The sequence below is a fragment of the Scardinius erythrophthalmus genome, assembly GCF_964197995.2.
Source record: "Scardinius erythrophthalmus genome assembly, chromosome: 2".
Lineage (NCBI taxonomy): Eukaryota > Metazoa > Chordata > Actinopteri > Cypriniformes > Leuciscidae > Scardinius > Scardinius erythrophthalmus.
The window spans coordinates 9,430,145-9,452,772 of NC_138222.1; the positions used below are offsets into that span (position 1 = coordinate 9,430,145).

The window sequence follows — 22,628 nt, forward strand, 5'->3', positions numbered from 1 at the left end:
TCTACATCCAGAAATGTCTTTACCGCAACAATAACGATGCTAATATTGCATGTCGATATTTGATGTCAAATTAAACGTTCCAACGTTCAGGCTTCAGGTCCAAACCATTTAAATAATTCCTTCTCATCAGTGGGCTGTGATCAATTAAAAGTCAAGAAGTCAATGTGATATACTCTAATCTTAGCTGAACATCTAGGCAAGAAGCCAGGACAAAATACACCAAGAGAAATTGTAATTTTCTAATACATAATGCAAGATGTGTCTGTCAATACGCCGTGGAGTCAGAGCAGCCCTTCTCTGCAAGGTCTGCAAAGCACTATTGATACAGTTTCTACTGTATGTGCCTTCTAGCATTTTCTATTTCAAATCCTTGTCTTTAATGGTGGCTACTAGGTGAGTGCACAAACACATGCCTTTTCTCACTCACGACTGAACACCTCAAGGCTGTTTTATGGCTGGCAGGCACTAAAACATGTACAGGAGCAATGCTGCAACTCTCTAGGGCATGTTTTAAAATTAATATTAAAATCGACAGCAGAAACTAACCAACATCAAAACTCAGTCTCACTAGCATTCATCTGGCAAAAACATTCATACAATAAAGAATAATTTGAAGTTTGCAAGTGACATGCATTTATAGAAGTCGATAAATCTCCAACACAGAGCCAAAGTGACTTCTATGAAGATTAATGAAAAATGTGAAGGCTGCCCTCAAATGGGCTTAAGTCGATTTGAGAGTATATGGAAGCAGCACAATGGAGATTGGTTTCGAAAGGAAGACCATTAGATGAGGCTTTTAATGCTGCGGTGCCTCATAAACCTCAGGAATAATGGTATTTGCTTCCTAGAGTGCTGGAACCGTGCTTGATGCGTTGGGAATTAGCCAGATGATTGAGCATTAGAGAGCGCATTGAGTGATCAGACTACTTCAGCTCTCCAACTACAAGACATAAATGATGTAAAGGGAACAATCGCTACGGATACTGTAATCGATACAGTACTCTGATACAGAGAATTAATGTACAGTTACTGTAATGTATAGCAACAAAGTGACGTAAATAAACGTTCACAACCTCATGTTCACATCCCTTTGGCCATTTTAGTCACTTGAGAGATAACAGTTTGAAATACACCGAGAATGCAATGTAGCAACATACTTAAATTACTTCAATAAAATTACTTCAGTATCAAAGTATTATATAAAAGACATGAAAGTCAAAACATTTTCAAAGGGAAAAAAAGAGATAAAAGAGATGGAATTGTTCTCACAAACAAAAAAAGCTGATAGAGTTCATCAAATCTGATGACTTTATTGAAACAGGGATGAACAAAATTCTGAATTTAAGAACAGGCTCCCTTTGCCATTAATGAGCTGGAATTTGAATTTAACGGGCCAACATCAGGGGTTGAACCCAATTATGCACTTAGAATGTTTCAGGCCCTGTTAAGAAGGTTGTTTTGGGTCATTCTTAAAACATTTAATAATTCTTCTCAAATTATTCCCCATTTTGCACTGCACATGCTCTTCTTGAGCTATGTACAAAAACTAATTTATGCAGCTTTTTATAAGCTACTAAATGGGTAAAAAAAAATGGACAATGTGAAATGTCTTTAGATAAATACATACAAAACCCTTAGGGAATATTAAAAACAAGTCACTTTTAGCCCTTGATGTTTTTCCTTGGAGCTTGAGTCTTTCACACAAACTTCAAAGGGGGAAATGAAGCATGAAGCAAAGATATATATAGGTTGGACCCATATATGTGCAGCCTGGTGGCCAATCTTCCCCGATTTAACATTCCATCTGCAAGAGCAGAGCCTGAAGGTTGAATTAGCAGGACGTGTATCTGTCATTCCGAAAACGAACTGATGCTGTATTGGCCACAAAAGGAGGCACTATACCATACTAATAAATTATTGTGGTCTAAACCAAGTGCTTCAGTTTCATTGTCCAACTAGATAGATAGATACAATAAACAGTTGTAATCTAAAACTCTCCAAACCACTGTCTATGTAAGAATGCAGTGTGCACATTTTCACTGTATTCACACGTCTGTCTGAAATCACAGTTCAGTGTGAGCTCACTGCATAACTCATTATAATCAAAGAAGCTGTTGCTTCGCTCACTCACATTGTAGATGGGGTGTTAAAACACAGACATTGCATACCGATTCAATGTAGTGCACACATAAAAAGAAACAAAAACTCAATAGTTTAAAAAAAACATAAAATTAGATGCTATTGAAATTTTTGTAAAACAGTCTGCAGCCCTGTAAGAAAATTACAATGGATAACAAAAAAAAATAATAATACAGAATGGCCTGACGGTCAAAAAACAAGAGACATGGGCTGAGATATTTTTTTCAATAAAAAGGGGTGCAGTTGAGTGAATTTATTTATTTGAACATTTCTGACTTTATTAACATGACCCTGAACTGTGCTATTAATATAACATCAATCCCACAGCAGGAGAGGAGACTCTGGGCAAGACAGCAGCAGAAGTGGGATGGGGAGGGAAGTAAAACACGGGGAGCTGCTCATAAAAGGTTAGCTGCAAGGACACAATTCATTCTCAATGACATAGGAAGGTATATCAGACTGCGTGCAATCCTCTGGAAAGGGATGGCAGAAAGAGTAGTAGGGATAGAAATGCTTAATTTCTGAAAGAGTCAGTTTAGATTCCATCAAGGCTTTTCTTTAATGATTAGATGTGTTGATTTGAAAAAAAAAAGAGGCTTAATTCACCACTCGTTCACTAATAGTGACTGGAAGTCAGATTAATTTCTGTGAACAAAACTTTTGTTTAAATGAACTGGTTCAAGAACCGATTCAGCTGTTCATTTATGTCATTGCGTAATGACGTCAAGAATATATTTCTAACAACGGGTATGTTATGGTATGTGACGCTGCAACATTCAAATAAAGCCATATGAGAGTGCATATAGTTGACTTTTAAAGGGATGGTTCGCAGTAAAATCAACCTAGGGTCCTTTGTACCATGACCTTGAGCCAAACACCCCTTTAAAAGGGGTGGTTGAATATGATTTCACTTTTTTAACTTTAGTTAGTGTGTAATGTTGCTGTTTGAGCATAAACAACATCTCCAAATTTACTATGCTCAAAGTTCAAAGCAAAGGGAGATATTTTATTTTAAAGAAATTGGGAATTAAGGACAACAACAAACGGCTGGTAGGGACTACAGGAGCTTCCTCCCGTGTTAGTGACATCACTAACCCTAAAATTTAGTGCCCAAAATTTAGTTCCCACCCCCGGGAACGTGATTTATAGATTATCAAGACAGAATATGCTAATCAATGACTAGAAGATAACTACACATAAGCTACATAAATTCATCAACTAACCATTCAGAAAGGTTGTCACTTCTTTTTGAGTCTCTCCATCTTTCTGACTTCGGTTTATACATAAAAAGGCTAAAGGTTTTAGAAATTACCAGAGCATGTTTGTGTGAGGTAAAAGCATAAACCGTAAAAGAAATGGACACAGCAACCCCATTGGATTCAACGGAGAAAAGTGAAGTCAATTAGAAGCTCTCACTTCCTGATGGCTGAGCGTACTGCGCAGACTCAAATTGAGCTTGACAACGTAGATGTGACGTGAGCAAACTGTCTGTCTTCTAGTAGCTGTGCCAAGAGAAATCTGAATCATTCCCTTCCGAAACTTGCAGAGACGGAGAGTGTGAGTAGGAGGTGTCCATGAGCTAGGAGCAGGAGCAACTTTTACGAAGTATTCTGATTAATTATTTTGTCATTTTGTCAGGAGCTTCTCCTCCTGTCCATACGGTAATTTCTCTACTGTGCGACAGAGAGTCGCGTGGTTATGATGCAATCGTTAGCCTATTTTTACAAAAACTGCTTCTGCGGGGCCATAATGTAAGATACAAGGTAATGGAGCCTTTTATACATTGTTTCTTTAGAAATAAATAATGGACAAAGAAGTCTTTAAACGCCTCAGATGTAAAGTTATTCGCTGTCAAAGTGACGCCAAAATTAACGAGAGTCAATGGAATGCTAACAGCAGGTGATGGTCTGCTAATCAATGGCAGCCCCCGGGGAAGCTTCAGTTTCGGCTGAAAGATTACCCCCTTGGGTAAAAGAACACAAGCTCTTGAAGCTCCGCCTTCTGTGTTAGGAGCAGCAGCTCATTTGCGTTTAAAGGAACAGACACAAAAACGGTGCGTTTTTGCTCACCCTCAAAAATTGACAACTTTAACATGCTATATAAAAATATCTGTGGGGTATTTTGAGCTAAAACTTCACATACACACTCTGGGGACATCAAAGACTTATTTTACATCTTGTGAAAAGGGTATTATACCACCCCTTTAACTTTCAGTCGCTTAAGTTAATGGTGTTTGTTTGTCTGTGGTCACTCATGACGAATAGCATAAGACTGACGAATATTGAGTTTCCCACATTAAAGTTTTGCACCCAAAGCACCTATTGATACACACGTTCTAAAGTATGTAAATTAGTCTTATAAATTCCATGATTTAGCATTACATGGTAGACTGGGTTATGTTGTCTTGCACAAGGGAAGTTTTTAAACACCGCTCAAACTACATGAGAGGATAATAGATGCATGATTTTTAAGTAAATAAAATGCTACAGTTTTTTGTACTTTTCCTTCCACCAGCCAATGACCATTCTGAAAGAAAAGGTGCAGAGAGCCTACTGTTGCTATAGTAAAGAATGCAAATTCCACGTGCATATGATTGACAAACTGCATGCTCTTATTTCATTGTTAATGTTGTTATTTCGTATGTTACAGTAAACTTTATCATTAAACTGAACCATGCACATGCATTTTAGACACATTATGTTCTTGCAATAAATACATTTCCATTTTTTAGCATACAATATTTAATGCTGGGCTATGACCAAAATTTTAATTCAAAAACAATCAGAGCTATAGAAATGTATCTTCAAAATTAGAAGTAAACCTTTATATTACGAGAAAGCTTCTTTCTACAACAGGTTGTCACGACAAAATGAGCACATTCCTTCAATCTTTTGTTAATATTAAAAAATAAGAATCAAAAACAACAGTGAAGAGTCGATTCTCAGAATACACTTCGTCAATTAGAGAACCAAGAATCAGAGTAGATTCCAAACATTTCAGAATCGAACAGCCCAAGGATGCCAGAATATATTTTTCCTTTAAATCTTTAAATAATGTATATTTAAATTGGATTCTAAAGTCTGCTGACAGAATGTTTAATTGGAAATTTGACTTGCAAGAAATTCTAAGAAATTCAACAACTTTTTCAACAAAATATAAAAAATAAATAATAAAAAACTAATTAAATATGCACATTTTTCTCAATTGATTACATGCATTTCTCTAAACTAAATGCCAATTGCTGTCCATCGTATCCGATGATGACCTCGTAAAATAATGATATGATATATGATTACATATTACTAGGGGTGACCCCGAATAGTCGAAGATTCGATGCTTCGATAGGAGGAACCTGATTCGACTACTGATCTCCTGGTCGAATCTTCGCAGAGGTGTTATGAAACGAGGATCATGCCACTTTGGCTATATGAGGGTACTCAATGTCTGATTTCACATAGAACTACCAGTTTTCTGTCAATACGTTAATATTCAGCCTATTATGATTATAATAAAAAATGTGCAAAGAAAGAAGCTTTTAATAAATATTTTTTAACGTGCGTGAATAAATCCAAACACCCCGTGACAGATTTAAGTTTCACTTTCAATCCATGAGAGGAGCATCTTGGCAGCAGGGATTTAAATCTTTAATGTCTGGGATAAGAAAAACTAAAGTGTGAACGTACACCATCAGAAAGGATATTCTCCGAGGCTGGATTTAGCTTCAGGAAAATCTGATCGCACTTCTGCTGGCCAACGTTAACAAGTTGGTTTTCCACGGGACATTCTAAAATGCTTAACGTGAAAAAAGCTTTTAAAACGCTTAAAAGGCACTAACGTGGCTTAATGCGTGTACACAGTACACACTTTATTAAGAAACTATAGGCTACTATGTGCAGATAAGCAGATGAACCCAGAATATGAACGCAACGCGTTCCTCCCAAGTAAATCGTTTTCTTTACATAATTTGATATTTTAATTTAACTATTTTAGGAGATAAGTCGTTAAACGTTTTTCACGTTAAGTGTTTTAGAATGTATTTTATCCGCGCACACAAAAGACTCCAACGGACACAGACAGAGTGAAAGACTGGATTTGTTCTCTCGATCAGGTAGGGTACAAGTGATTTCAAAACTTTTCAGCCGGTTCTAATTTGATTTTTGGATGCTGTGAACATTTTTAGCTAAAAAGACTGCCACCCCAGTTTAGCATATATTGTTGTTTCTGCAGTTAAAAAGACAAAGTTGAAAATTCTGGCTACTATCGTTATTTTAATAATTTCTTTATTTTTATTTTATTTATTGATCTGTCAGGGTTATCCAATCTAACTATTTGTGGCTTGTGTTTTGAATATGTTCCCTGCACTTTAGGCATTTTGCACACATTTGCTCATCTTGTGCACCTGTGATTCTTTCTGATTTATTTCGTTTTATTTATTAGAAAGGTATATTCTGTTCTAATTTAATTTAGTAAATTAATTGTTTATTATTTCGGTGCATCGATATTGTGCTGTAGCCTACTTGAGCCTGCTCGCACAGGTAATTTAGCCGATTTAATTTGATTTGCATGTGAAATGCAAATCCTGTCTGCAGTGTGGCCTTTCTGGAGTTATGTTATTTCTTAGTTTTATTGATCCAAAATGTTTTTATTCATTTTCTTCTATATCTTTATGTGATTTTCTGTACATCGCGGCTTTGAAATGTTAAAGCCCCGCCCCCAGCCCCACCCCCATACACATGATTCGACTATTAGTCGACTATAGGCAAGACATGACGATTCTGATTCGACTATGAAAATCCATAGTCGGGGACACCCCTACATATTACAAATATACACTCACCTAAAGGATTATTAGGAACACCATACTAATACTGTGTTTGACCCCCTTTCGCCTTCAGAACTGCCTTAATTCTACGTGGCATTGATTCAACAAGGTGCTGAAAGCATTCTTTAGAAATGTTGGCCCATATTGATAGGATAGCATCTTGCAGTTGATGGAGATTTGTGGGATGCACATCCAGGGCAACGAAGCTCCCGTTCCACCACATCCCAAAGATGCTCTATTGGGTTGAGATCTGGTGACTGTGGGGGCCATTTTAGTACAGTGAACTCATTGTCATGTTCAAGAAACCAATTTGAAATGATTCAAGCTTTGTGACATGGTGCATTATCCTGCTGGAAGTAGCCATCAGAGGATGGGTACATGGTGGTCATAAAGGGATGGACATGGTCAGAAACAATGCTCAGGTAGGCCATGGCATTTAAACGATGCCCAATTGGCACTAAGGGGCCTAAAGTGTGCCAAGAAAACATCCCCCACACCATTACACCACCACCACCAGCCTGCACAGTGGTAACAAGGCATGATGGATCCATGTTCTCATTCTGTTTACGCCAAATTCTGACTCTACCACCTGAATGTCTCAACAGAAATCGAGACTCATCAGACCAGGCAACATTTTTCCAGTCTTCAACTGTCCAATTTTGGTGAGCTTGTGCAAATTGTAGCCTCTTTTTCCTATTTGTAGTGGAGATGAGTGGTACCCGGTGGGGTCTTCTGCTGTTGTAGCCCATCCGCCTCAAGGTTGTGCGTGTTGTGGCTTCACAAATGCTTTGCTGCATACCTCGGTTGTAACGAGTGGTTATTTCAGTCAAAGTTGCTCTTCTATCAGCTTGAATCAGTCGGCCCATTCTCCTCTGACCTCTAGCATCAACAAGGCATTTTCGCCCACAGGACTGCCGCATACTGGATGTTTTTCCCTTTTCACACCATTCTTTGTAAACCCTAGAAATGGTTGTGCGTGAAAATCCCAGTAACTGAGCAGACAAATACTTAGACCGGCCCGTCTGGCACCAACAACCATGCCACGCTCAAAATTGCTTAAATCACCTTTCTTTCCCATTCTGATATTCAGTTTGGAGTTCAGGAGATTGTCTTGACCAGGACCACACCCCTAAATGCACTGAAGCAACTGCCATGTGATTGGTTGATTAGATAATTGCATTAATGAGAAATTGAACAGGTGTTCCTAATAATCATTTAGGTGAGTGTATATTATATACAGTATATGACAATTTGGGGTACATTAGCATTCTTGGAAATAAAGTGTTCTTTAACCACGCAAAAGTGTACAGTGCACTTAAACAACTTCCCTTTAAAAAATTCCTTTAATTTCATTGCATTTTTGATTTACTTTGCTAAATTCAAATCACAATTCTGTATCTTGTTTTCTGTTTTATTTGAAATTTAATTCAAATTCAGGAACTGAACAGGAATGTAAAAGGTATTCTCTATTCTAAGTGCTGTAGAACCCTGGGAGACTCATTCTAATAACTGAACAGTATAATAAATGAACAGTATTGATTGTTTAACAAAGCACACAAAAAATCCTTCTTGAATGAATTATTCATCATGTTTCTGAATTCTACAAAATATAGCCACTTTAATCTCTAAATTTACTGTCATAATATAGCTGGAAACTACAGATCCACTGCCCAGTTAATTATCAACACAAATAAATCATGTAGTCCTAACATAAAAGGATTATGTTATCTTTCATTTAAAAAATGTAAGTGTATTAAACATAATTAAATTGTTAAAATGAGCTGATGCAACAATTATTGAACATTTTGTGTAAAGTAATTTGAACAATCTTTATTTTTTTGTATGTTTTGCTTGAGTGTATGGCTCAAAGGCAGGAATAGATCCTGTATATAATTGAAAAGCTTTGAGGACAGCTATTTCTTTGAGCTGAGACTTGGTGTGAAGGATCACCACAATAGTTCCCTGTCAGTGACTTAATTTCTGCAACTTCACATCAACTGAAGACATTTTTCAGAGAGAGTGAGAGCTTCAAGAGAAACTACTGAGGGAATCATCTTGGAGACTTTTAAGCTCCTTTGGGGTTTCAAAAGAAACAGCTGATGTGAATGGTTCTGATTATAATGACGGGAAATAAACAAACCATAACAAAATAATCAACATAAGGGAATATCACTCTGTGTAGATAACCTTGCATGACTTCACTGTGCCGATGTAAGTACTTAAAACTGAATCTGACGTTTTGTATTGCCCTTCAATTTGAGAATTGTAACTGAGCATTGACCTCACTAAACTAATTTTCCCTCTCATTTTATGTCAAGTTAGATGTAATGAATCCGAATTTCCCTAGTGGGAATCTGCATAGCTGTCTATTTCAAGACATAATGCCCATGCTTTATTTTACGGAGGGGTTTTGAACAGGACGCTGATAAGAAAAGTTCACTGTAACCCTGCTTAATACTGCAATTGAACCCTCTCATTTTGTCTGAGAAACTTTACCGCTGTTTTGGGGCCACAATTTTTCAGGCCCTTTGTAAACAACCAATTTCCACAAAAACCACAAAGTTAACAGAACATCTGCCATTATTTGTGTCATACGATGACATTTACACAGTAAAAAAATATATATTTTTAATTTGTAAATACAACAAAGATTACTGCTGCAGAGCAAGTACAGGACTTGCTATGCCAATACATACACAATATGCTGCTGCTGTACAATATAGCATACATGAATTACCCCTAGCAGATCTATACAGGTGGAGCTGGGGAAGGTGGAGGGTTTCTGAAAGCGCGCTGCAACTGATACAGCAAATGACCAAGTATTTGAAGGTTAAGCAGCGAGCTCATTGGCTACTTTTACAGCAGGAACCAATCAGCTGTGCCCTAGAGAATGCTGTGACTGCAAACAGAATGAGTTACGGACCCATCATTGAAGACAAACCAAAAGAGAAACGTTTCAAGGACCACACAACAATATACTTGCTGAAAAATGTGAAAAGTGAAATGAGACAAGAAAAAGGAGAGATACTATTAATAACTAGCTTTGCCCATGTCAAACAGTTTTTGAAAAGAGCGTGAAGTCTGATTTGTTACATCAGGCTCTCTGTCGAAAAAATCGTACCTAGTACGAAACAAAATGTAAAACGTGAAATTATCTAAATAGAAGCACTGCTTATGGAGACTCAAAAACCGTAAGACGAAACATAAAAACTGTAAATCCACCACAACGTCAATGAAATGAACACTGACTGTTTTTCTCATTAATATTCATGAATGCAACAGAAAACTTTTATACGTTTTTTTTTTAACGGTGATTATTGTGTTTTTATCATGGCTTGTGGTTTTAATCAACAGTCTCAGCCAAAACTAACTCAACAGATGCCCGTGTTAGCTTTCCATGAAAGCACTGCAGAATATCCCAGCTGAGCATGAACACCCCTGAGGGACCGTTTACTGCGCTGGCCACATTACACAGGTCATCGGAGACCTGAAAAAGTTCAGCCTTGAGCTGTTTATAATATACACAACATGGAGAAAAGGCACAGAAAACAATCAGATTATTGTTTGTTAGGAGCTTCTAAAAGGAGAAAGTGAGAATGTGTTTGAGAGCGAGAGGGAAAGAGTCTGGTGGTAATGAGAAACTTTGGGCAATAGCGATGATTACTTCATAAATCACTCTTTATGTGGCAGCAGGGGACTCACTGTCTCAACCCTGAAGGTAAAAAAGAGTGCAAATGTGAAGCAAATATCCTACTTCTCTTACATACCCTTGAGCTATGAAAGACATTAAATACAATTTCCCTCAAAGGATAAGTGGGTTCATTAATCTGTTTCTACAAAGTTGAATAATGAATAATTATTTTTTTCAAAGCAAAAAAATGAATAACTTACTCCCCTTCATGTTGTTAAACCTGGTAAACACAAAGGGAGAACACATCATGACCACTCAGAAGTCATATGGACTACTTTTTTACATTTTTATACTTTTCTTTGGAGCTGTTGTTTTATGGCAGGAACTGAATAACGATTCTTAACATTTTTATACTTTTTTTTTTAACTAAATAAAACTAAATACAGGTTTGGAACGATATGAGAGTCAGAATATTCTTGGGTCAGCTAACACCACCTGCTATGGCTGCCATGAAAATGATCAAGGAGAAAAAAAGTAACCTTAAATTTACAAAAAAAGATCTGAGTTACTTTTTCAAATAAGTAACACAAGTTACTTTGTTTTTCCATTCATTGACTGACAGCTCTCCTGTCCCTATGTTGAGAAAAATCCTAAGTTCAAAGGCACTGTATTGTTAAATGTGTAAACATGATGGTTTTTGTAGTTTTAGACTAAATGCAAGCAGGCATTTACTCATCTGACTTGCCCAAAAAAAAAAAAAGAATAATTTAGTATTACTCAAAAGGAATAAAAACAGTGAAATGCAATCTCACAATTACACAAATATGCTTTATGTATTTAATCTCACTATTAACCAATGTCTTTACTGCTGACCTTCGATGATCCACTTCAGCCATAACAATAACAAAATGACTTTAGATACACATCACATTTGTGTTTCATTAAAAAAATAAAGGATTGCTGAAGTAAATGTGTTGAACCAGAGCCCATCTACGGAGAGCCATGGCACTTCCTATTAGCTCCATTGCGTCAATCTTGGTTGTAGTTCCACCAGAGTTCCACTGGGGGCGATCGCCCATGAGTGCAAAATGAATGGGAGTCTATGGGGCTAGACGGCTAAATTTGTCTCTTTCACCCGATTGCCGTTGAGAAATCTACAAGATTTGATTGTAGGTTTTGCAAGTTCAACATGGGTTATAGGTCGAAAGTTGAATGAACGAGTACTTACAGGTATGTCCTTTCGATTTCTTATAGGTTGAGTTGTTGTTGCCCATAACACACTAGCATTCTGCTAATGAACGCTGATTGGTCAGTGAAGGACTGATTACGACCAGAGATACCGCTTGATGGCATCATGGCATCCGAAGCGGGACCAGAAACAAACAAAACAAAAACTCTTCTAGCACATGTATTTACCTGTGTCAGCTGTGTTGTCGATGCCTCGAGAGAAAAGAAAGTGCAGAGCGCGAACGCACCAGAGTGACTGAAGGATTGCCGTAAAGCAGTATCTCTGGTCGTACGATGTGTATGACGTCATTGACACTTTAAAAGACTTTTTAAAGCAAATAAGTGACTCTAAAAAATATAACACCCATCAATGTGTAATTTCTTAGCATCTCCTTTTGAATACAACATTCAAATTACTAGACAAAAAAATTATATCCTGAGAAAAGTGGATTTTGATGGGTATAGCGCCATAGACCTCCATTCATTCTGCACTCGCCTGCGAGCGCCCCCGCATGGACAGAGACGTGTTACTGCAGCCAGTCCAGAAACCGGAAGTAAGCAGAGAGTGCCAATTCTCTTCCTATTAGACATTCTCTGCTTGAACTTTCTTCTCCTGCATCCTATTCTTCTTCAACTCAGACTGGCAGAACAGCTGAAAAGTTTTTTTTAACCCTCTTCTGTACAGGAGTGAATTTGCATTTATTTCAGTCTGAGGCTTGTTCAGATCACTTTTGGTGTGAAAGGGCCTTTACATTTGCCAAAAATAGTTATTTGTTGTTATTAAAAAAACAAACAAGTAAGCTCAGCCCAGGCCAGGCGAGAAAAAGCCATGCAAAAGTAATGTAACATTACTTTCCATAAAAAGTAACACCATTAGTTACTTTAAGGAGTAGCGCAATATTGTAATGCATTATTTTTAAAAGTAACTTTCCCCAACACTGGTTAAAGCATAAGAATTATGAAGATTTCAGAAGCTTGTGATTTACATTACAGAAGTAGAAAGCAATGTTATAGAGAAGCACATTAGAATTCAGTGTGCTACTATTAAAATATTAGGTTATGAAAACTGCAGTTGGCGCTCCTGACATTTCTGAATTATTAGGCATGACTGACGCTCTGTTCCCATCAATTAGACACTGAATGAAGTCATCATTAATGGCAGACAGGAGCAGCTAAAACTCTCATAGTCAATCACTGGTCTAATGTGGAGACAGTAAAGGTTACAAGAGGTGAAACTAGCAGGATCGTTTTGTCAGCGACATTGATAAACTACCTTTGACATCAGTCAGATATATAATGAAGGGTCGCAATTAAATATAATCTATGAGAGCAATGAAGGTAAAGAGAGGTTTTTGTCATAAACGAATGTTCCTTCTAATCTATCGACTTAAAAGCCATTAAAATGAGAGATGTTTTCACTTAATGTAATTTGATTGTACATGTAACAGATCATGCATCATACCCTAGATCATCAATTAAGTGTATATTGTAAATTCAGAAAGGGACCAGGAAGAAGAAAGGTTCTACATAAAACTCTAAACTCTAATTGTCCTTTGTTTCAGAAGTTGCGCGAGCGCTTGGAGTGCGTCAGAAATAATAAAGGGCATCAATTTACTGTCGGGAATTTGTCACAGCATCATCAAATGTAATGGGTTTTATTGGCTTTTGTTGCGTCACTCACATCTTGTCTAGACACGGCATGATACTCTCCAATAATTAAGGTTTCAATAAAGGTTTAATCCAAATGTGCATTCATAATATTTTGAGGGTTATATTCTTTCTCAGGCCATTTCCCTTCTTGCCATAAAATAAGGTAAATTATATTTCTGGTTTGGTGTTGATGAAGGAGTGGGCAATTCATTGTTGACAAGATGGGATTTTAATAAAACTTGGCTGTCTATTCAGTAGAAACTAGGACTGTCGCTTTAACGTGTTCATTTAATTAATTAGTTATGGAAAAATAATAAAAATATATTTAATACAATTAATGCACTGTTTTTGCTCAGTTTGCCAATGAAAATATTAGCCTACATATAAAGCCACGGCAGAACTGTTATGCATCTTCGAGCAACACGGTAGGTGTTCATCAAGGTTCGACTTCGATATCCTACACCGATCAGTCTGCTCAACGCCACTTCAAGTTGAACCTTGATGTCATATACTGATTGGTCTGTGCAGTGCCTTGTGTTTAATTTCTGAACGAATTTGCATTTTAAAGCCAATCAATCGGGTGAATCAATGATTCAATGGCCCATTCATAAAGAGAGCCATTTACTTAATGAATCAGCCGTTTGAACAAATCGAATGAATGATTCAATGACTTACTCTTTTAGACATGTACCGCCACCTACTGGCAGTTTACATTTTTCAATAGTTTGCTCAAAAATGGAAATTCTTTTATTTACATTTACTTTGTAAATGTCTTTTCAAACTTTCTTCATTTTGCGTAACATAAAATAAGCTATTTGGAAGACTGTTGGTAACCAAACTGGATAGATTCAGATGCATATTCTGAAAAAAAAAAAAAAAAATTATCATGGCCCTTGTAGCCTAAAAGTTTGTGTAATAAATGCCATGTTGATTAAAATAAAATATTTCCTTCAAAAGATTCTTTTTGTAATATCTAATTGATGCTTTTCTCATTCAACACAATAATGACTCAATTATCTCTTGGGGGAAATTTCTCAGCCAAATATGATGTGCAATTAATTTGTAATTAGATAAAAAAAACAGCCCTAGTAGAAACATAATTTTTTTTTTTTTTTTTAAATCAGTGCTGCATGACGAGAGAAAAAGGACTGTGGCATTTCCCTTTTGCCAAAAAAAAAAAAAAAATGCACTATTCATTTTGGCACCTCTGTCGATCTGATTGTCAGTAGGCAGCAATAAAAAAAATGAAGTTTGATTCGTAGTTTTAAAAAAAAAAAGACCTGGACCTGTCAAAAGTCCACCATTTGGCTGACTTTTGCTGATAAATAAACAGGGGTATCTGGGTCCAGGTAACAAGGAGAAAGTAAACATTGTACATTCACATTTACTACCAAAATTGTAACAATGCAAATCTGAATGACAATCTTTGAAGTTGTCCTTTAAGTCTAACTGATAGGGTTGTTGGGCTAAATAAAAAAAATACAAAACATTTCTCTAGACATACAATATCCGGTAAAACACTAATGTGTAAAATTTTAGTTCTCCTAAGAAGTTTCCGGTTTGTCACGGCACTGTCCAAATTTCCACAACTTGATGTCTATCAAGCTATCTCAGAGTCAGAAACCGAAGTCTTGGAAGATACATTTGAATCATCACAATACAATCCTGCAAAGGTCACGATAGCCCAATGGTGTTCACATTGTGGCACTTGTCAGATAAGAAAATTAAACTGTAATCACATCAATATAGTAAAATGTATGATTTTCGACATGATGGAGCAAGCCCTGTTGCCTGTGTGGATCTGGATAGATTTGTTTTATGTAATGTTGTGGCATTTTCTTAAAGCTTCTGTCAGAGATGTTCTATTTTTAAGCACATTTAGCATCTTATCTTTCATTTTGGCCTAAAATGAAAGATTGATGGACATTTATGTCTGCACCACAGAGATGAGCTTACTGATGTCCTCACCTGTCTTGTCATCGTGAAAATACATTAATGTCACATCAAGACACAAGCCACTGGAGGGACTTTTTATATGTGCATTGTCTCAGTTTCTATTATGAATAAAAAAAAATATATGATAAGAGTACTTTTTACAGATTTAACACTTTAAAAGAATATACTCTAAGTGCAAACTAAATTTAATGTCTTAAGACACTTAATGGCATATTAATTACAATTAAATTAAAATATATTATAGCTTAAATTTTTATGAAGTGCAATTTCAGATGCATTTCAGTGTGCTTTTTGGACCCACTTAAGTGGGACTTAAAGTTCTCCTGCAGTCAATTATTTTTATCCCCCCCAAAAAATTTGATAATCAAAATGACATATTTAAAAGTTTTTTCCCCCTGTGAAAATAATTTCTTCATGCCATAAATTAGCTTGAATTGAACTTTATTTAGTATATGTGGAACCATGAATATGCAAATTGGTCTCCGCCTCAATCACATTAGCTCGGACTACCTGATCCACTTGGTCAACTGTAGTAAACGCTACACAACGGCAAATGCAAATACTGGTTTAATTCAGCAATATATGTTTGAACCAGAAACAGATTCAGAAAAAGAGCAAGAGCAATTTATACAGGATCATCTACAAGTCGGACATATAACGGTAACTGATATGATTAGCCTTTGGTTTGACCACTCAAACAGCTAATAATGTGCTGATAATGTTACTCAAACCAAACTGCGTCCAAAAATCACATACTGTGTGAGTATAGATACATTTGAATTTGAACTTACTTTGCAACCTTTAAAAAGCATGTCTTAAAAACAACAGGCCACTTAAGTGTTCTTAATAAGAGTACACTTTTCATGACTGTGGCCCTTTATTTCATTAACACTATAATATCTGAAAGTAATTTTTTTTCTTCTAAAATATATATGTTTAAGATGTATTGTACACTAGAAAGTGCACATTCAATACAATCAAGCACATGTTTTCACAAGGGATATTATGCAAATCAACATCTTTTCCCCTGAGATGTTACATGACTATAATTGCAACAAATGTTTGTCCAATAAAGTAATAAATCTACAGAAAATAACTGTCGGTCTGCACCAAGATTAACCTGAAAGAGTTTGTCCCCTAGACCTTCCAGCTTATTAATGCGCAGTAAAATATATCGCTTAAACAAAACACGTTCACAATCACAATCTGAGTTTACTATACAATACTGTACATTACCTCTGAAGGCGGCCTGGTTGAGATTAGTATATACAACAGTAATCGGCACAGAACATTTCTAATAACAACATTCAAGTGGTTTGTGATTAAACAAACTTAAATCACCTTGGTGGCTTGGTGAGCCTTGAGTATTACCCAAGAACAGTGTGGATTAAATGCACGTTTCTACCATGATTGTTTTATTTGGTATCAGAATTGTCATATTACAAACTAAATGTGGATCAAACCCGATGGTAAAACTGGGTCCCATCTGCACAAGCCAACAGGTTTGCAAAACAGCTGTATGGAGATATCAGTAGAAGGCAGCTCATGTTGGGGACAGACTCCTAGACCAGTCTATACAAAGAAATGCACCGTAGACAATACAAATCTATATTTTCAGACCTTTACCCTAATATATGTTTTTATTCTATGAATGAGGGCATTCTCATTTTTGGGTGAACTATCCCTTTAACTGTTCAAAGCAGCCTAAAAGAAGATATTCATAATCCCTTTCCCTTTTCAGCTGTATCAACTAAAATGGACTTGTCTGTCCAAACAGAACATGTATTATCTACAGTCAAAGGCCTATGGTGCTGACGCGGTTTTTCCATGGCCTGGTTTGTTTAGCTGAACCTTTGAAAAAGGTCTGGATCTGTCGGTCGACCTACATTCCCTCAAACCAGACTCCAAGCTGAGCTTAAACACAAGACTAATCTTCCCTCTAGAACCCAAACAACCAGCTGAACCCACTTACAGTAAAGGGACTTTGGGGGTTATTAGTGTTTCATGGAATGGTACTTTCACAGGAGAGGTATCTTATTAACTCATCATGCGCTCCACTTGAGCTTACTCAAGATGGAGGAGTGTTACACCAAGGAGATCTGTTTGACTGTTTTCCATTATATTTTATGAGGAAAGTTTCATAAATCCATGCTTCCCCAACAGGATTTTGTGAGACTGTAGCCGGTGGACCTCAAACCCTCTAGGGCAGGGTATTCCAAGGGTTTATGTGTTGATGGAAAGCTAATAATTATTTAAATCGAATGTAACATTGAAATAAATAAATAGGCTGGACAATTAATCGTAGTAAAATTGAAACTACAATATATTATTAAATCGCAATAAAAAAATACGAGGCTGCAATTTAAAGAAGTCCATTGCGCTACGTATTTCAGAGTAAAGGCGACACTGTGTTTATTTACACACAAGCCTTTGACCACACTAAGACCTTTGAGTTTAACATGCACTAGGTTCCCTTTATTTACGTTCACATTTGCATAATTTCCAACACTTTAGAGGACAGAAGTTTACAGCATTTGACCAATATTCCGCCAAAATAAAAGCTAAATATTATTGTAACTTGTACTGTAATATTAGTCAGTTCTTGTAAAGTACAATCACAATATAATTTTTGGGCCAAGTTGTGCAGAACTTGGAAATTTGAAAACTTGGAACTTTGAAAAAAACAATCAAAATAAAAAAAAAGATTAAATATTTTATATATTTATTTGTATGCCATAGATATGTATTGTGGTTATCAGCAACCAATATCTATGGCCAAATTAATATAGCTCAAGATTTTCAGTGTTTCCTGAGTCTCCAGAATGACTAGTCACATGGCATTTAAAGAGACAATGTGGCATGCGGAGAACTTATTTTCAAATATAATAAAAACAAGACATTGTTTTACTGTGGGAAATAGCCATGTTGCCTTTTTATTTTTTACAAATAACAGATATGATATCTGCTATAGTGCAAGTTTTACATTAACAGCGACCCTGAACCCCATACATGGCCAAGCCATGAACACACAGACCATGCATCAACCTCTCACATCTTCACACTGAAGCAAACATCTTTCCAGGAAGTAAAAAAAGGGGAAGCTAACTTGAAAATTCTATTACAGATTGTGTCAGTAAAAGATGGACGCCTTTAAATCGCTCAGCATGGCTCACTGTAGAAAATGACACACACACGGCAGCTCCATCTATCACTGTCTCGCTTTTGTGAACAGCTGCCTCTCTATATTCTTCTTTCACTGATTGCAGGCTCACACCTAATGCGATGCATTATTCAGAAGCAACACCCATTGCATGAACACATCAATCACAGCCGTGATGCAAAGGTACTGCTCTCTTATAAGCCAAAGAAATAAGCAACTTACTATATTTTGTATTGAAATATGGGTTATATTTTGATACCCAGATGAAAAGCGCGTATATAACTGGTTTTTAAAGAGGCAGAAGAAAACCTTGATCAAGACCTCAAACAAGGTCTCATTTTCATTCATAAACACTATTTATTCCATCTTTGTTAACATCCTTCCTCCATTAGGAAGTGTGCTGATGAGGCGTGTAATCAAGGGTAAACAAATTGTGATGCTTAATTATTTGAGTCTGTCCTTACTTAAGTATGAATATTAGATTTCAGTGCATTTAGGCCAAATTTTGTGTGAACGTTCCCACCAGCAGACTTTCTCATAGATTCAAAGGACATGATGTAGTGTGTCATAAATTAAAATTTAATTAAACATTTCAAAAGTGCTACATATAAAAACTCGGATTCAAACGACTTAAAATGCCAGTGCTCAGTCATTTATTATGTTTTACACTGGCATTTTTGGCATTTAATACACATAAAAGAGAATGAACATTAAATTGCCTGGGTTGACTGGAATTTAAAGGAATTCTGACAGCTTCATTTTTAGTTCACTGACACTGGCAGGACATGCTGAAGTAATAATCCCCTTAAAGGAATAGTTCACTTAAAAGATTTGAAACAACTTAAGAGGGGAGTAAATGATGACAGAATTTTCATTTTTTAAGTGAACTATTCCTTTAAGATTTTGAGACAATTGCAAAACAAGGGCCCTCAAAAATAGTCTGATCAAGAGCTTCTGGAATTCTTTTGAAAATATAGTTTCCATTCCATTGCATCATGGCAACCCTCACCCTCAAAAGTCTCCTCTCAGAAAGTCTTATATAGAGGACATCTCAATTAATGGATCCCTTTAGGCTTAAAACACAATTATTTCAATTTTCTCATTCCATTTACTGACTCATTAATGGCATACAACTGCAATAACCAGTTCAAGTTCGCATTCATATGATTGCTTTAGGTTAACAGCTTGATATGCGCATAAACAAACCTCTTTAAACATAATTTCAACACATTAAACTGTCATTACAAGAAAAAATTAGGCAATAACTGAATCAATGAACTGAAGGTGGCTCGTCATCAGAAAAAAAAGCTTTCATATAATTGCCGTTATGCTATTTGCAAAGCCTTCAGAAGCAATCATCTTCGACATCTAACAAATTGTTTTTTCTTTTTGCCACAAAAGACGGACGGTTTTCCTCTGCTAGTGTCACAGCAAATTGGTTTTAAAGCAAATAGTTTCTTAATAAAACGTTCCATGTAACCTCTTGACACCTAAAGTACTGTCGCTACCACAGCTGCCCTGATATTTACAGCTATTTGTGATGTAATGCAACTATATAATAAAAACATGATCAACTAAGTTGTAATTTTACAGTCATCCAGACTTATTTGGATGTATTTTACACTGAAAAAATAAAATAAAAAATTGGTGAAGGATTTACATTGAAACAATTCAGGACTTGCTAGTAAATTTTACAAATAAAGAAAGAAACAGCAATTAACACAGACTTAAAGATACACTAACTATGTAGCTCTCTAGTGGTAAAAAAAAAAAAAAAAAAACTGCATGCATTTTGTGGAAGAACGTTGAGGCCTTTGTACTATTAAAACATCTTGCAAGTTTCATAGCATAAAACATCCTCCTCATAAACAAAGCATTTATTTAATCAAGCTCCAAAAATGGCTTGTTTTGTTATTGCGAGATCTGTGACATCACACACGGGCAAATACATTTGCATATGACTGCCTCTAGAGCGATGATGTATAACTATTCATTGATGTTTTGCTTTTTAGGCGTTCAGTCGCTTAACGGCTGACATTTGCCTACACTGGATTTGAGGATCACGTAGTGTCCCGTCAAAAACAAATAGAACCCATTATAATAATGACTTAACGCTTAAACAGAAGAGTGAAAGAACATTCGCTTTGACGTGTCCAGTTTAAACCGCTCATTTGTGTGTCTATACAGACTTCAGAAGGATCCCATCATCTGAAACAAGTGGATGGTTTACTTATTATTATTATTCATATTATTATATGTTCGTTCTGAGCATTTTGGGTTGTAAATAAAGCACAGTGTAATGGAGAATTCACAAAGAAATTTTTGTTGAAAGATGAAGCAGTCAGCTGTATTGGATCTGACAGAATCACAAATTGTAAGTAAATGATTTCATAATGCTTTATCTGTAAATGGTTTTTCAGCATATATTTGTTTTGTTTTTGTGATTTTTAAAAGAATTTAAATTATAAGTGAACTTCAAGCAACATAAAAAAAAAATCCATGTCATGACCCCTTTAAAGGAAGGGTAGGCAATTTGTTTTATACACATTTTTTGTTATACTGTTAAAACTCTCTTCACATCCTGATAGCAATCAATACTTTTTACATTTTTTTCCTCCAATCACTGCATTAAATCCCAATGCGACAATACGATGTCCTACCAACTTGCTTGTCAACATATGTATTTCCATACCTCCATGAACCTGCTCACACAGACATCACGTCATCAGCGCCTTCTGTAAGGCTATGCAGAGTCTTCAGACAGTCATCAGCCTTTTACAGTTCCCCCTGAATGAAAACAACAAGCTCATGCTGCGTTCACACCACGTAGTAACTGTAATTACAAGATGGCAACCCATGATGTTCTACCTGGATCTGTTCACGTCGTCAGACTCGGATTTATTCGTTTGATCGTATTTATTCGTTTGTTATCAATGACGAAACGAATCTGCAGCAGTCAGGTGGTACTTCTAGACCTCTGTAGGTTGTTTACGTTCATTATTATAATATGTTATGTGGTTTGAGACCAGAGGTGGGTAGTAACAAAGTACATTTACTTCGTTACATTTATTTGAGTACTTTTTTAGAGAAATTTTACTTTTAAGAGTAGTTCTCTTTCTAACATTCGTTCGGTATCTCACTATGGGAACTCCTCTGGGCGTGACCGATCGTGGAAGCACCAATTACACCACGTCTGCCAACCGTGGCAGACCAATCGCTGCAGCGATTAGGGAGTCCTGCCTCCCTGTATATAAACCGCAGCTACCTGCCGTTTCGTCATTCTCGCTCTCTTCCCCGTGGAAGATTTCGGAAGCTGTCCTCAGCAGACTTGGGAATTATTGCTTAACAGTTTCTCGACGGAGCCGAGAGGTAACGTCCCTAACGCAATCAATTTTTAAGTTGTTGAGTGACTTCGTCACTTAAGAGTAAGATAACTAACGTGTCAAGACGAGTTTTCCTGCTCTTAAGTTTTTCCTTTTTAATTTCCAAGTCTTTTTTCGGTGCGCTCACCATGCTCCAAAAGAGATAAGGAAAAGAGCTCTCTAATCGCAGCACAGCTCCGTACTAGTTGTCTGGTTGTGGTGTAACTTACCGTACGAAGAGAGTGCAAGCTCTATCATGGCTACCGCGATAGAACCGGAGAGCCCCGGAGGAAAGGGTCGTCCTCCGCACCCGTGTGCTTGTGGAATGTGGATTTCTGCTAGGGATGCACACAGCCTCTGCATCTCTTGTCTGGGCACTAAACACGCTCAGGCAGCGCTGTCCAACCCCGAGGGCTGCCCGCACCGTGCTACATTCTCGAATAAGATCCGTGAAAGGAGACTTCGCGTGGCAGTCGCGGGAAAATCGGACCCATGCCTCTCTGCTCAACCCAGAGAGGAACCCATGGATTGTCCTCAAACCACTAGCTCATGGGCAGAGATGATGGAGAAAGTGTCACCCGTCCTTCCCCCGCTGTTTGATGACCCGTTAGCGGGAGAGGAAGATGACAATGACGAGGTATTGTCGACCATCCTCGAGGATGACGATGAGGAAGATGCCAT

General features: G+C 36.8%; 1 protein-coding gene across 2 annotated transcripts in view; it reads right to left on the bottom strand.

The window, feature by feature from the left end:
• The window catches only part of kcnip4a (potassium voltage-gated channel interacting protein 4a), a gene marked incomplete at both ends in the record, with an annotated part of 252,120 nt that overhangs the window by 191,509 nt on the left and 37,983 nt on the right, over positions 1-22,628 (bottom strand). The gene's annotated exons all lie outside the window — the stretch shown is intronic.